The 16,484-nt window shown below is 47.5% G+C and overlaps 1 long non-coding RNA gene across 1 annotated transcript in view; it reads right to left on the reverse strand.

Annotated features, from left to right (window-relative positions):
* Window positions 1-16,484, reverse strand: part of LOC126537989 (uncharacterized) — a 43,757-nt gene that overhangs the window by 15,376 nt on the left and 11,897 nt on the right. The window contains exon 3 of the long non-coding RNA XR_011893669.1: window positions 9,117-9,220. This is a non-coding gene — a long non-coding RNA (uncharacterized lncRNA). The remainder of the gene's footprint in view (window positions 1-9,116; window positions 9,221-16,484) is intronic.

Here is a 16,484-nt window from a genome sequence, read left to right on the forward strand (position 1 = left end):
CGCATGCTTTGGCTGCCCAGGTGATCGCTTCAAGTGCATACTCGCTGGCCTATGCTGCGGCGGATAGAAGGGATGCGTCCAGTGGCAATGCGGTTTCTCGGCAGAACAACAGAAAGAACGGGGAATAACCGGCAGTGTCGGGACACGAAGAATTTTACGCAAAATTCACATAGGGTAGGGCAAGGTCCTAATCAGTATGGTCGGACGAGACGTACTTTGCAAGCGTGTCTGTTAGGGTACGATTCAGACTCTCAGTGAGACCATTGGTCTGCGGATGGTAAGACGTAGTCAACTTGAGCTTGGTTGAGCAGGACTACAGGATGTCGGCGATGACTTTAGAAAGAAATGTCCGACCACGGTCTGTGAGCAGTTGATGTGGAGCGCCATGCTGCAGAATCACGTCGCGTAAAAGAAAATCGGCGACATCTGTGGCGCAGCTCGTTGGAAGAGCTCTGGTGATGGTGTAGCGCGTGGCGTAATCTGTCGCCACGGCGACCCACTTGTTGCCAGACCTTGATAGAGGGAAAGGGCCAAGTAAGTCCACGCCAACGCGAAAGAACGGCTCCGAAAGAATGTCGAGCAGTTGAAGGCACCCGGCCCGGAGCGTCGATGGTGCCTCAAAGTATTTCCGGACGGAGCGGGCAAGGCCTGGCCAAAAGAAGCGTCGCCGAATCCAGTCGTATGTGCGGGAGACGCCAAGGTGACCTACCGTAGGTAAATTGTGAAGTTTTTGGAGAACAACTGACCAGAAGTGCTTGGGAATGACGAGGAGTAGGGCAGGCCCGTCGGGACGTACATTGTGGCGAGACGAAGACTCCAAGCCATCAATGATGGTGCACAAGGTGGCATCACGGCGGTGCTCGTCGGCAACGTGTAGCAGTTCAGAAACGGAGAGCAATGTAGCAGCTGAGTGTAGCAGAAATGTGTGGAAAAGCGTAGCAGAAACGGTGTAGCAGCTGAGTGAGGAAAGCCAGCAGAGCGCGTGGTGGTCCGTGATTACAGAGAAGTGCGTGCCACGTAAGTACGGACGGAATTTGGAAACCGCCCAGACGAGAGCCAGGGATTCACGATCTGTAATCGAATAGTTGCGCTCCGCTGCTGTGAGCAGGCGGCTAGCGTAGGCGATAACATGATCTTGACCCTGTCGGCGCTGGGCTAAGACGGCTCTGATACCACGACCACTGGCATCGTTACGTACCTCTGTAGGAGAGGACAGGTCAAAGTTGGCCAGTATAGGTGGCGTGGTGAGAATGTTTGTGAGCTGGGCAAATGCGGCAGTTTGAGCGGGGCCCCACATAAACGGCACGTCCTTTTTGAAAGGATCAGTAAGTGGTCGGACAATTGCTGCGAAATCTTTAACGAAGCATCGGAAGCAGGAGCAGAGTCCTACAAAACGTCGGACGTCTTTGACACACTGAGGTACAGAAAGAGACGTGACAGCATGGATTTTCTCCGGGTCTGGTTCAATACCAGATGCGTCGACGAGGTGGCCCAGCACTGTAATCTGCTGATGACCGAACTGACATTTTGATGAAGTTAGTTGCAGCCCAGCCTCGCGCATGACTCGAAAAACTGCTGATAAGCGCTCAAGGTGTGTCTCAAATGTAGGTGAAAATACCAGAACGTCGTCTAGGTAGCAGAGTAATGTTGACCATTTGAATCCTTGAAGTAAAGAGTCCATCATACGTTCGAACGTTGCTGGGGCTTCGCATAGACCGAATGGCGTCATTTTGAATTAATATAGACCATCAGGTGTGAGAAACGCGGTCTTCTCTTGGTCCTTTTCATCCACAGAAATTTGCCAATACTCAGACCGAAAGTCTATCGATGAAAAGTATTTGGCACCGTGCAGACAATCAAGGGTGTCGTAAATGCGAGGCAAGTGGTAGACGTCTTTCCTGGTAATGCGGTTGAGATGGTGATAATCTATGCAGAAACGCCATGTGCCATCTTTCTAGTTAACAAGTACAACGGGCGGCGCCCAAGGGCTCGACAAAGGTTCAACAATCCATTTGGCAAGCATCTTGTTCACTTCATCTTGAATAACCTTGCGCTCTGAAGCAGAAACTCGATATGGGCGGCGATGAATAAGACTGGCACCACCAGTATTTATGCGATGCTTAGCAGTTAAGTGCGGCCCAATTAGTGATTGTTCAGGTCGAAGATGTCGTGGTAGGAACTCAAAAGGTGGCACAGAGCTGCTGCTTGTTCAGACAATAGGTCCGCAGCAATCATGGGACGAAATGTTGCGTCAGGGCAAATAGCGTCTCTGGACATGATGAATAATCTGAGCAAACGTCAACTGAAAACATCGTGACGTGGTCATCTCCTATAGCACGCAGTACTGCAACCGATGTGCGTTGGGGTAGAACTTCCTTTGTTAGGCCAAAATGGACGACGGGGGGGCATGTCCGGTTGCGGCGACGGTGACCGCGGAGTGGGGCACAGTGATATTGCGCATTAAAAGGACATCTGGAACAGGTGTGGCCACGTAATCTCCGTCGGGCACAGCAAAAGATGATAGCAAATCAATGAAATTCAAGGCTTTAGGCGGCCGGCGGACGAAGGCGGTCGTACAAAAGTTGTTCGGCAGTTCGGCACGAATAAGCGCAAGTAGAGGATGTTCCAGGCAAAGGGCACCGGCAGAACAACCGATCAAAGCTGAATGACCCGTAAGAAAGTCGAGTCCCAGGGATTGGTCATGGGGACAATTGTTCATCACTGTAAAAAGAACCGGAACGTGGCGGTCAGCGATACTGATACGGGAAGTACACATTCCAGTGACGTCAACAGTGCTACCATCGGCTACGCGTACGGCTCGAGTAGAAGGAGACGTGATAACTTTCCTCAGCCGACGACGGAGGTTACAACTCATTATGGACACCTGGGTTTCAGTATCTATTAACGCCGTCAAAGGGACACCGTCGATGTGAACATCAAGTAAGTTCTTGTTCGTTGGGAGCGTGAATGGAGGATTTCGACACGATGAAGATAATGCAGCACTACCCCCAGGAGCTGCATGGTCTACTTTCCCGTGCGGGAAGGTCCATACTTGGTTGGCGACGAATAGCGGCGTGGCTGGGGCGACGGGGACTGACGGCACTGAGGTGACGGCGAGTGAGCTGGGCGACTGTCATTGACGAATACGCCTGAGGTAGGAGGCACACGGCGAGGCGAGTAACGGTGCGCGTCGACATATGGCCGAGGAGACGGGGAACAGGAGCTCGGGTACAGCGACGTCCAGGAGGTGCGGCAGTGACGTGTGACGTGGCCAACGCGGAGGCAACGAAAGCAAATGCGCGTGTCGTCCGGATTTTTCCACTGGGTCGGGATGCGGTATCTGGGACGGGAATACCGATCGTTGTGAGGCGTAGCTGTCAGCCCCGGTCGGGCGTCAGGTCGGGAGACAGAGCAGGCAGCAGAAAAACCGACGTTGTAAATTTCTTGCCGCACAACTGCCTGAATGAGAGCGATTGCGGGGCTGGTTGGTCAATGGTGGGGTCAAGCGGGCGTGGATAGAATGGCGCAGGACCCAATCCGGGTGACGTGCTCATTTAAGGGTGGTGATGCGGCAAGATCGACGCAAGACGACGTCGCAGCCGTGATAGGGAGCCGGGAGAACTGTGGAGTGACTCGGCGGCTTTTGGCGAGCTCAAAGCGGCTGCATTCCTTGACAATCACATCTATTGTGGATACATTGTTGAAAACCAGCAAGTTGAACGTGTCGTCCGCGATTCCTTTGAGAACGTGGCCAACTTTATCAACCTCAGCCGTTTTGTCGTACACGTTTCGGCAAAGAGCGAGCGCGTCTTGTACGTACGAGACATACGATTCAGTAGAACACTGAACTCGGGTAGCAAGCTCTTTTCTAGCAGCCAGCTGCCGACCGGTGACATTTCCAAAGAGGTCGCTGAGCTTCTCCTTGAAAGCATCCTAGCTAGAGATCTCCTCCTCGTGGGTCCGGAACCAGACACAAGGAGTTCCGCCCAAGTAGAATAGGACATTTGCTAGCATAAAGGTAGGGTCCCAGCGGTTCTTTTGGCTTACACGCTCATACAGGTTGAGCCAGTACTCAACGTTGATATTCCCTTGGCTGGAGAATATGCCAGGATTGCTGGAGTTGGTAACCGTAGCGTACGTTGTTGGTGGGGTCGCAGGAGTAGAAGGAGACGGGGTGTCGTCACCGGGAGCCATGGCGGAAAGCAGGACGGTGCGGCCGCTGCGGAGCTCCATGGGGTGGACGGGGAAGGGCACCCTCCACCAAAATGTTACCCGAACAAGAGAACAAGAATTGGCGACTATTTATAAAGTATTTAAAGGAGAATGCAGCGCTGCCCAGTTCAGCCGACAGCTCGAGAGCCAGAGAACGTTCGTCGTCTTCGTCAGAAAACATGAAGATGCTTATACGCTATCACGAGCACCTGCTGAATCTCAGAATCTTGACGAGGAAGACGACAGCGCCTTCCTGGGAGCCCTCAGGGGGCCGGATCATCTCGCTAACAGCGATCGGACGCTGAGCGGAAAGAACTGCGAAACGTTTTTCTTTTTTTTTTTCCCGACCACAGAACACAACTATTGCCTCGTGTGCATGTCCGTGTGTGTGCTAGCGCGTTTATTTTTAGAGCGCAGCTCTTTGGCGTCCGTTCCTGGGTTTCGCGTCGTCGTCGGCGTTGTCGTCGGCCTCGTAACCAGCTCCGCCCCCCTTTCATCCCCCCAGCGCTAGCAGCGACCGACTGATACCGCTGGATGCCGCTGACGCCGCTAGAGAGTCAAGATAACGTGACTGCATAGAACACCGTCGCCGCCATGCAGAAAGAGGAGGAAAGGGTCCCCCCCCCCCCCTGTTCTTGTGTGGCGGATAGGGTGCTCTTCAGTTGCCGACGCGCCGGTTATTTCACGTAGGCCCCGGCACGTCGACGAATACGTGACCACCTTCCCACGGCTAGACCTGGTTCTTAGCGCTGCGGAAGCGAGGGTATCATATTGTTTGTGTCGGCATCGGCGGCGTTGTCCCTGAAACCAACTCCGCAGCTGGGGTTGACTCACTATCGGCGTCAGCGGCATCAGTCAGTCGCTGCTATCTCTTCCCTCCTCCCTTTATCGTGTTGTCCGCTTGCTGCGCGCGCTTCTGCCCCCATCGTTTGCCGCTGGGTGTACACGCCGCCCCCCTCCCCCCTCTTCCTGCGAGTCTCCGGTTGTCAAAGCGCCGGCTCGAACTTAATTCCTTTCTTCGCTCCTTCTCCAATGCAACCCCTGTGCGGTGGCAATCAGAGAGCCAGATCGGTGGCGGCGGATCTGTATATGTGCACCGCCCGAGCCGAAATTGCCGCTGCCGTTCGCCACTGCGAAATTATCTGCCAGTTCTTTCTGAGCCATGAGCGAGACGACCAATGGAAGTCCTCCGTCTGCTGCTGCTGCGGCTGCTGCTAAACGAGCTGCCAGAGCAGAGGCCCAGCGCCGTCGCCGTCAGAATCCAGAGGTGCGTGCCGCCGAAGCAGAAGCTTACCGTCGCCGCCGTCGAGATGATCCAGGAGTACGCGTCGCCGAAGCAGAGGCTAAGCGCCGCCGCCGAGAAGACCCTGCCGTTCGCGCCGCCGAAGCGGAGGCTCATCGCCGCCGTCGAGAGCAACCAGCAGTAAGCGAGGCTGAAGCAGAAGCACAAAGCTTCCTTCATGACTGTCAAGAACTGTTAGTGGAGTCTTTGTTAAAGGAATACGTGTGAAAAATAAAAAAAAAATTCTGTGATAGCGCATACATGTGTTGCTCGATTTCTTTGCCTCAATCTATCGAAAAGGTGAAACAGCTTATTTGCTGCGCTCACATTTCGCATTAGGAAGTAACGTAATCGTCGGTACTTTTTTTTTTGTCGTACCTCATTTTTGTACTTTCCGTGTACGTCTTCTGTTTGAGCATCGAGTCGATGCTTCATTTCCACCTGGTGTTTATAATTCCACCTGGTGTTTAGAGCCAGAAAACGGTCAGCATGGCGTGCCCAGGAAAAAAACGTCGAAGACGACGACGAAGGTAAAGAGATCCCGCGCCAGCTGGAGAAACGTCCCTTCATGCCTGGCATTTTTCATTTCTGGCTGCTGGTACTGTTGCTTGCTCTTACCTTAGCGCGTGGTAATATGCAGGTCTTTGATGAGTGAAAGGATATTCGTTTCTCTCCCTTTCTAGGCCTCTGGCTTCGTAGTGCAACAATTTACTTTCCTGCTCCTAATAACAGAGATCGCACCCCTATATTGCGAAACATTTGGAGGGATTGTTTTTAAGCAGACAACAGTTCATTTATCAAGAGCAATGACACACATTGATGAGTCAAGGGCTGTTTCCATGGCTGCATGTCATTACGAGCAAAGGAGCTGTGCGTACTGTGCCAGACACACGCAGGCCAGGTCGGTGAATAGTCGTATACTAATTTATTAACACTGCGACGGCGGCACATCGGTCCTCTTTGGCAAGCATGCCAGCCGTGTAACCACGGTGAATTGCCATTAATGTTTCAGAGCAAGGCATACTAGTGCTGCTGATAAACTGCAAAATCAGAAACGGTACATGTAATAAACGACCAATCTGATAAATAACAATGTTTACAAGGTCGGCGTTCCAGGTTGCTCACTGTGGCAGGTGAAATCATTTTTTTTTTTTGCAAGATATCGCGTGTAACACCCAATGCGCAGGTGATCTTATACGCCTTACTGTATCGCCAATTCGATGACCGAGAAAAGGGCTTCAGATAAATGCTTGTCTGTTATTATTCTGAGCAAAATGCTTAGCGCACCGTTTATCACTTGCATACGAATACTTTGTTCTTCAAAGAAAAAACAGTTATATCGGCAACGCCTCCAGTTTAAAATGTCATGAAATGTTCGACGAGTACGCACTAGTAATCTTCTTTTAGCTTGTGTCTGATAGCTACAATTATTTTCTGGCCGTATCTGAAGGAAATGCGAGTCAACAGTCATTCATTCAGATTTCTTGCAGCTACTGGCCAGAGAAAAAGACACCCTGCCTTACAAAAGCAGGGTATCTAGGAGAACGAAAGTATCGCGACACGATAGGACGGCTTTTATTTCAGGCTTGATAATATCCTTCGCGCACGCACCGGCAAAGGTGGCGCAGTGATTCTTTAGCACACCGGTAAGCTGAACGGTTTCATGAATGCTAAGCTTTTTTGACGGGTGATGGGTCCTACTAACAACCATAGGGTAATGTACAGGTCACCAAAATTAAACTAACAAAATTCGGGCGGTTCCCTTGCGAAAACGTGATATGATTATGAGTCACGGTGCAGTGGGCACTCCTGGACAGTTTTTACCACCCGAAATTTTTTTATGTACCTCAATTTATGTACACTTGTGTTATTCCGTACTATTTCTACCGAAATGCGGCGCCCACAGCCGGGATGGCAAGCGCTACCTCGAGCTCAGCAGCGCAGCGCAATAGTGCCTTGGCTGCCATGGCGGCTCTGTGTAGAGGCCAAGGTTCGTGATGTGGCTATAGGAACACCATCTAATGAACATTAGTCCCGCAACCTGGTGTTAATACACGGGGCTATAGCAACATGTTTGCTTAAACAACTGCGCTTGTTCTCAACACGAAAGAGTTGTGCAGTCTCCGCTAACTCAGAAAAACACATCCCCTTTTCTCCAGGCCAAATAAAGCGAAAGATGTTGCAGATTGTTAAAAGTGGCAGAGAAATATTTTCATACTATCAGATTTATTTCCTCGTTAGCATTACTGGTAGAGACATAGTGAAGCTTTCATATTGTAATCCTGAACGGGTCCCGGACCAGGACGAATTTTCCTTCAACTCTGAGGCTTTTCGTTCGAGGAACCCGTATGGGTTTCTTTTGTGGCAATTGCTACGAACGGGTGGATGTCCGACTTTCCCTGTATTAATCCTGAACTCAATGCTATAGAATTAATATGAAGCCTGGCGAACAGTTATGTTGCGGATAACAATACCACACCAATTCTTGCTGTTGTCGAAAAAAGGGCATCAGTCTTCTCATAGCAGAAAACTGGCTCTGATCTGTTATGTTCAGCGCTTCGAAGAGCAGTGCGGAGGCCTTATGGACGTGTAAGCTTAAAAACGGTAAAATTAACTCGCTTTGTATGCAAGTGCCAACAGTGATATTGTTGCAGCAGTATAAATAGTAGCAAGAGTCAAGTTAAGGGAATTGGAATACCAATGGTGTAGGCATCTGCAGCCACCCTAAGTTCGTGTTGTGCTTTTTTTTCTTTTCTCAGACTGCGCTATTGATAATGGACCATTTATGTAATGTACATGCGGAGAACATACTGCTATTGCGTGGTCACAGAATACATATTTCCCAATAATACACGGCATGAAAATATAAACCCTTAGTTTGGTAAAAAAGCTTGATACGCTCCATCCCAATAAAATATATCATGTTGAATACCATGGTCATTTATTGCAGTGCTTTGGGCGACTGCCACACGTAATTGAGTAACAGACAGGTAAGGTGAAGTAAGCGGCTCAGTCTATCTAACATAGTTTAGAACACAGCTCCACAAACCTTAAATTTTTATCCCTTTCCCGCTTCATTCATAAGTTATTTCAGCATCAGTGTTCCATTTATTGGTAGAAAGGTCTGCGTCACTAATTTCACCTTAGTACTTTATAACTATGCCAGTCAGATAGCGAGTGGGCTCACACAAGTAACTTAAAGACGATAGCATTTTGTGCGCTGAACTTGTTGATAAAATTGAAACCGAAATTTTTGCAGAACGTTTGTACTAGTTGGCGCCGTAACACAGGTACAAAGGCCCTAAGCACTTAGCATTTCCTTCACTGCCACATAAAGTAATCATCAGGTATGCCGCGTAACGTGACAGGTGCTTCCAATTATGTGCAGTACTCCCATATTTAGCGATGACTTTGTGAATTGTTCGAAAGTTTGCATTTTTCCCCGGTTTCTTTTCAAATCCCAAGGCACACGCAGTACAAATTAGAAGGCTATTTGTGTAGTTCCGACGAGGAAATTCCCTGCGACGTTCGTTTTCTCGAAAAAAAAAAATTAGAGCCTCGAAGGCATAGGCACATATTTCAGAAGCTAGTAAACGGAAAGATTCAATCACAGATTGCATACCTGGTGGTTGTAGTCTGACACAATTCGGCTTCTTTCGTTTGTTCCCTTCAGTATTGTATTCGTCATCGCATTGATAGAAATATCCTATGATGTCTCTTTCTATCCTGGAAACGAGAAAAACAATGCGAAATAGCAAACTGCTTGTAGTGTCTACGGTACCGCTAACACAATGCCATCTTACTGGTGAATAATAGATATACATTATATTATTTTCTGCTCAAAAATATACCTGAAAATTTCATTTGCAAATGCATAACTAGCAAAGAGCAGCATCAAAAACCCAGCGCAAGCTTCTAGGCAGCAACACAGCCTTCGTGTAGCGAATTTGAATAGGCTTAAGCAGAAACTAGACACACCACAGCTGACTGAAATAACTGACGCTATTAAAGCTTTCCGCGCGGATAATGAATAAAATGCCGCCTAATCTGTCAAAATTATGTTTTTGAGCACGTAGAGTTCATTCAGGACATTGGGCAAACTTCCTTCGCGTTTTCTAAACTACGCTTGCAAAGCTCTAAACCGCATAAATAAGTGTTTTTCTAGAAAGGTAGTCAATAATCTACACCCTACAAATTTCCTGTACGCATAATTCACATCATAGCTCTCATTATCTGCATACATCGAATTGCTACCGTTTTTGGTTATTCCATGCCAACGGCAAAAAATTACTGAGCTTTTCATTGAATGTGCCTAAATGGGCCATTAGCAAAGGTTCAACAATTTTAGTTAGCTCGTAAATTAGCCAACTATTCTAATTTATTCCTTGCCATCCCCACTATGGGGCCCCAAATTCGCGCCAACTATAGAATGTCACTTTGATTATTCTAGGATACTGTAAAAACACCTGTAACGTTTTCAAGCTCCTCTAGTTTCATTACCAGCTTCGCTGTAAAATTATTCTGCCGCGCAACGAACATACTGCCACCTACTTGAAACGCACCTTTGGTGAAGCGTTTATTTAACTGGTATTAGGTAAACGTGAGGCGTATAATTTCATTTAGTTTGATTCAATGCGGCGTGTATTATGTGAAACTTATGCTTATGCACAGCATTAGTGAAAATATTATTGGCATACAATGTTTATTATGAAACAGTGTACTGTTCACAACCTACAGCCAATTTCACACAGAGTTCTCTGTAATGCACCCTAACTTAAGACACCGACATAGCGATGACATGATGACGTCGGCAAGTTTATCGAGAGAAGAAGCGTAAAGAAAGTTGCATGTACAAAGCTGTACTACACATATAAAAAGAGTCGAAGTGGCAGAACGCACTCTCTTGGATTGGCCAAAGTGGGGGGCATACCCAGTGGCATAAAAACTTTTTTTTCGTGGGCGTCGCCATATTGCGTAGGCAGTGGCTCCAATCATAAGCAATCGACACGCTCGCTTGGGTGAGCGCTCTGTGTTGTATGTTAAGTATACGCTTGGTGGGAGTTTCTGACGATTGTATATGCACTGAAGTGGTCTACTTAGAACGACGGGGCATCTTTACGTGAGAAACGGCTCTGTGGGACGTGCTGGAGTAATTTACGTAAAAATATGACCAAAAGTTCTGCTGGCACTGAGGTGGACGGACCACCCGTAGCAATGTTTGTGCACATGTTTGAGCCTACACGCACCCTCGGCAATCTGTTCTGTATTTCTGAAAAAAAAATCCACTGCTCTGACTTGTGGTTCTAAGCTGTGGTTTAGCAGCAGTAAGTAACGAAACGTATATCATCTTAACAGCATGAGTAGGCTTCTGCTACCTAATAAGTTGTGCTTTCTACTGTTACAAGAGTTCAAGTTGGTAGATACATTCCACGAGAACCTCGTGTGTTGGTAGAGGTATCCGCCCATGTATAAAATAGTTTTGATTAACACGCTTGTCGTGTGGTCGAGCGACCGGCTGCGGCCAGCGGCGTTTGTTCTATATTAACACATAGTCCAAGCGTGCGGCACGAGCATGTGAGGTCTTACTGTGGCGTCAGCCGGCGACTTTTGTTTCTTTTTGCTTTCGTGAAAGAAGTGGAAGACACCGACTTTTTGTTTGTTTTTTGGATCTTGTTGGTCCCATACTCTACGACACACTGACCCATTTGAAAGATATTGTACCCTCACAATTAGTCGCCGGATCCTTTCCAATCAATTCCGTTCATATATTACAGTTTTACAAGGTGAAATGCAATGCCGTAGCACACAGCTTATATGTGCCATGCCGGTGAGACATACCATAGTGATTTCAGTCTAAAAGAATTGAAACGTGCGAAAACGAGGCCAGTGACTGACGCAACAGTTCTCTAACAATTGGCGCTTAGATATACGCGCTTGCATTGCGTTGCTAATATACAAACCACAAAATCTTGTACAATAATCCTCACGTCAAGTGGTCAGATAGTGTGAAGATTTTCCGATTCATGCTGGCAATTCACGGGCGCCGGTTCACTTCGGTGAGTGAAAAAGAATACAGCCAAAACAACTTTTTTCTAATGCGAAAGCGTTATATGCCCCATGAAATGAAAAATGCGGAGCACGGCCTTAAACTCCGATGGTCCAAAAGCCCACGTGACCAAGTGATGACGTCATGTTCCCGGCGCTGGGCATAACCAGAGCAGGAGAACCGGTAACGCACTCCCTCACCAGAGTAGGATTGGCCACTCTGGTGCAGTACTTGGTCACAACCTCCTATATGAATACAACAATCAAACCCCGGCCCTCAGTCCCCAGCAGCTGCGAAGCAACTGACCACGGCGGCGTTCAGACCTGTGGCGCAGCAGAGTTGGCTAAGAATACCTGGCTCCGAACAGGTCGCCATTGGAATCTGAACCTGGCAACGTTTAACGCTAGAACGTTATCTAGTGAGGCGAGTCTAGCAGTGCTATTGGAGGAATTGTAGGGCAATAATTGGGATATAATAGGGCTCAGTGAAGTTAGGACGACAAAAGAAGCATATACAGTGCTTAAAAAAAGGCACGTCCTGTGCTACCGCGGCTTAGCGGGGAGGCGAGAACTAGGAGTCGGTTTCCTGATTAATGAGGATATAGCTGGTAACACAAAGGAACACTATAGCATTAACGAGAGGGTGGCAAGTCTTGTTGTGAAACATAATAAGAGGTACAAATAGAAGCTCGTACAGGTCTAGGCCACTACATCCTGTCATGATGATCAGGAAGTTGAAAGCTTGTGTGAACACTTGGAATCGGCGATGGGTAAAGTCAAAACAAAATACACTATGCTGACGGGTGACTTCAATGCCAGGGTAGGCAAGAAGCAGGCTGGAGACAAGTCAGTGGGGGAATATGGCATGGGCTCTAGGAATAGCATGGGAGAGTCATTAGTAGACCTTGTAGAACAGAATAATATGTGGATAATGAATACCTATTTCCGCAAGCGGGATAGCCGAAAGTCGACGTGGAGGAGCCCTAATGGTGAGACTAGAAACGAAATAGACCTTGTACTCTGCGCTAACCCTGGATTCATACAAGATGTGGACGTGCTCGGCAAGGTGCGCTGCAGTGACCATAGGATGGTAAGAATTCGAATTAGCCTAGACTTGAGGAGGAAACGGAAGAAGCTGGTACATAAGAAACCGATCAATGAGTTAGCGATAAGAGGGAAAATAGACGAATTCCGGATCAAGCTACAGAACCGGTATTCGGCTTTCACTGTGGAAGAGGACCTTACTGTTGAAGCAATGAACGACAATCCTATGGGCATCATTAAGGAGTGCGCAATAGAAGTCGGTGGTAACTCCGTTAGACAGGACACAAGTAAGCTATCGCAGGAGACGAAACATCTGATCAAGAAACGCCAAAGTATGGAAGCCTCTAACCCTAAAGCTTGAATAGAACTGGCAGCACTTTCCAATTTAATCAACAAGCGTACAACAGCTGAAATCAGGAAGTATATTATGGATAGAATTGAACATGCTTTTAGGAACGGAGGAAGCCTAAAAGTAGTGAAGAAGAAACTAGGAATAGGCATGAATCAGATGTATGCGTTAAGAGACAAAGCCGGACATATCATTACTAATATGGATGAGATAGTTCAAGTCGCTGAGGATTTCTATAGGGATATACACAGTACCAGTGGCATCCACAACGATAATGGAAGATAGAATAGTCTACAGGAATTGGAAATCCCACACGTAACGACGGAAGAAGCAAAGAAAGCCTTGGGAGCTACGCAAAGGGGGAGGATCAGGTTACAGCAGATTTCTTGAAGGATGCTGGGCAGATTGTTCTAGAACAACTGGCCACCTGTACGCGCAATGCCTCAAGACCTCGAGCACACCGGAATCTTGGAAGAACGCTAATATAATCCTAATCCATAATAAAGGGGACGCCAAGGACTTGAAATATTATAGACCGATCAGCTTACTGTACGTTGCCTACCAAGTATTTACTACGGTAATCGCAAATTGCATCAGAAACAGCTTAGACTTCTGTCAACAAAAAGACCAGGCAGGATTCCGTAAAGGCTACTCAACAATAGACCATATTAACGCTATCAATCAGGTTAAAGAGAATTGTGCGGAATATAACCAACCCTTATATATAGCTTTCATTGATTACGAGAAAGCGTTTGATTCAGTCGAAACCTCAGCAGTCATGGATGCATTACGGTATCAGGGTGTAGACGAGCCGTATGTAAAGATGCTGAAAGATATCGATAGCCGCTCCACAGCCACCGTAGTCCTCCATAAAGAAAGCAAAAAAATCGCAATAGAGGAAGGCGTCAGGAGGGAGATATGATCTCTCCTACCCTATTCACAGCATGTTTACAGGAGGTATTCAGAGACCTGGATTGGGAAAAATTAGGGATAAGAGTTAAAGGAGAATACCTTAGTAACTTGCGATTCGCTGATGATATTGCCTTGCTTAGTAACTCAGGGGACCAATTGCAATGCATTCTCACAGACCTGGAGAGGCAAAGCATAAGCGTGGGTCTAAAAATTAATCTGCAGAAAACTAAAGTAATGTTTAACAGTGTCGGAAGAGATCGGCAGTTTACGATAGGTAACGAGGCACTGGAAGTCGTAAGGAAATACATCTACATAGGGCAGGTAGTGACCGCGGATCCGGATCATGAGACTGCAATAATCAGAAGAATAAGAAAAGAAAAGTGTATAAGAAAAGAAAGAAGAAAATAATAATATAAGAAGAAAAGAAAAGTGTATAACAGCTGTGTCTTACCAGTACTCACGTAGGGGGCAGAAACCTGGAGGCTTACGAAAAGGGTTCTACTTAAATTGGAGGACGACGCAACGAGCTATGGAAAGAAGAAGGATGGGTGTAACGTTAAGGGATAAGAAAAGAGCAGATTGGGTAAAGGAACAAACGCGACTTAAGGACATCTTAGTTAAAAGCAAGAAAAAGAAATGGGCATGGGCAGGACATGTAATCAGGAGGGAAGATAACCGATGGTCATTAAGGGTGAGGGACTGAATTCCAACAGAAGGAAAGCGTAGCAGGGGACGGCAGAAAGGTATTTGGGCGGATGAGATGAAGAAGGTTGCGGGGACATGGCCACAATTATTACATGAGCGGGGTAGTTGGAGAAGTATTGGAGAGACCTTTGCCCTGCAGTGGGCGTAGCCAGGGAGATGATGATTATGATGATGATGGATTATTTAACGCTCATCTACTGCACGGCGCATGGGAGTTCTTGAATTTCGCCTCCTGAAAATGCGGCCCTGACACACGATCTCGCACACTATCGCTTCGCAGTGCTACACCAGAGCCACTATGTCACCACCACAGGTTGTGACGTAGTGGTCATTAGTGGCCATAATGGTGCACAACACATACACACACGACTACTGACGATGCGCGTCGTACGTTTGCCAAGCCGAGAGGCATTTCCATATACAGTAGTTACCGCTGCACCAAGCGGCCAAACATGGTTCTTCGGCGACCCTGTATGAATTGATATCACGTTTATTTCACGAAGAACGAGCTAAAACAACTCGAGATTGTTCGGCAGGGCACGCGGCCACACATGCAAGTAGCGGCGCGCCGGCTTGCACAAGCCAAAGAGGAGTTAATGCACGACGGAAGTCCTTTCCTTCTCACCCGATGAAAAGTTCTATACTCGGTAGGAAATTCCGGGTAACAGATACACAGTGGGACAAGAATGATGTAGGTGAAATATCAACAGAAAACTACAAGAAATTCTAAGAAGTCATTTATAATCTAGCACTGTTCTATGAAATGGTTTGTGCACTTTCGAGGAAGCGCTTACTCGGCTTATATTTGAAAGGCTTGCATAGTAAGGTGCTGTAGGACTTTATGCGACAGAAGTGTGTTCACTGGCACCTGATTGAATGTCAATATTACGTGCTAATTTAAGCTGCATTACTGGAGCTTGCATCTGTGGCCCTATAACGTTGAACTGTTCGACTATGTTTTAATTCCAATCTTCTGAGGTAAAATTTACGCCACCGTCGACGCAAGCATCGGGCGGTGCCCCGCAGCGTTGCCTCAACCGCCCAATCAAACGCTCTCTTCGTTTATGGGAGGTCACTTTACTTCAAAACGAATAACATTGCTTACATTGAGCGGGTTTCATTATCTAATTGGCTGACAAGAGACGAGGAGCACGCTCAAGTGGAGAGGGTTTCGATGGTGCCAACGCAGCACACTGCAAATAGACAACCGGATAAAGAGGGTGGTGCCGGCTTCTGCGCTTTGGCTGCTTTCCCTTACTTAGCTTCCTGTGGTTTGTCGTGGCTTACTTCGTGGCTTGTCTAAAATAGCATGGGCGTGCAATGGACACTTAAAGATGCCGCTCAAACGGATTCTGAACAAAGAAAAGGTGCTAGAGCTATGTCTTATACGTACCGAAAGGGCTCAATAACGTTATAAGACCGTGCAAAAAGTTTCGGTATACTAAAATGAACCCATGCTCTCCGGCAGGTGCGAGCATCCCGTGCCCGAGGGATCGGTGGCAGCCATTTTCTATCCCTTACAGAACAGGAGAGTCTACGGCTATTCAGACAAAAGTAAGTTTTGTTCGGCATATTAATGCATCTCTAACGCGTACACCTCCCTTTGACGCAATGAGTCTTCGCGGTTTTGTGACATCGAGTGACAGACAGGTGAAGCGGCTGCAGCCTGAAAACTTTTGACCGAAAGCGGAGGGTTAATGGCGCAAAGGCGTCGAATCAGAAATATCTATTTTTCTTTTGCTCGGTCGAATCATGCGTAATCGGTATGTACACGTCGTGTCACATTGGGAGCTATCGCGGTTTTCGTCACGTCGCATGACAGGCAAGTGAAGTCGGGGTGACACAAAGAAGTGTTTGACCAATCGTGGAGGGCTGATTGCAGAATTGGAATAGAAAAGTTTTGAATAGCTTTACGTTATAGCGCCGCTGGATTGT

Source organism: Dermacentor andersoni, chromosome 4 (genome assembly GCF_023375885.2).
Source record: "Dermacentor andersoni chromosome 4, qqDerAnde1_hic_scaffold, whole genome shotgun sequence".
Lineage (NCBI taxonomy): Eukaryota > Metazoa > Arthropoda > Arachnida > Ixodida > Ixodidae > Dermacentor > Dermacentor andersoni.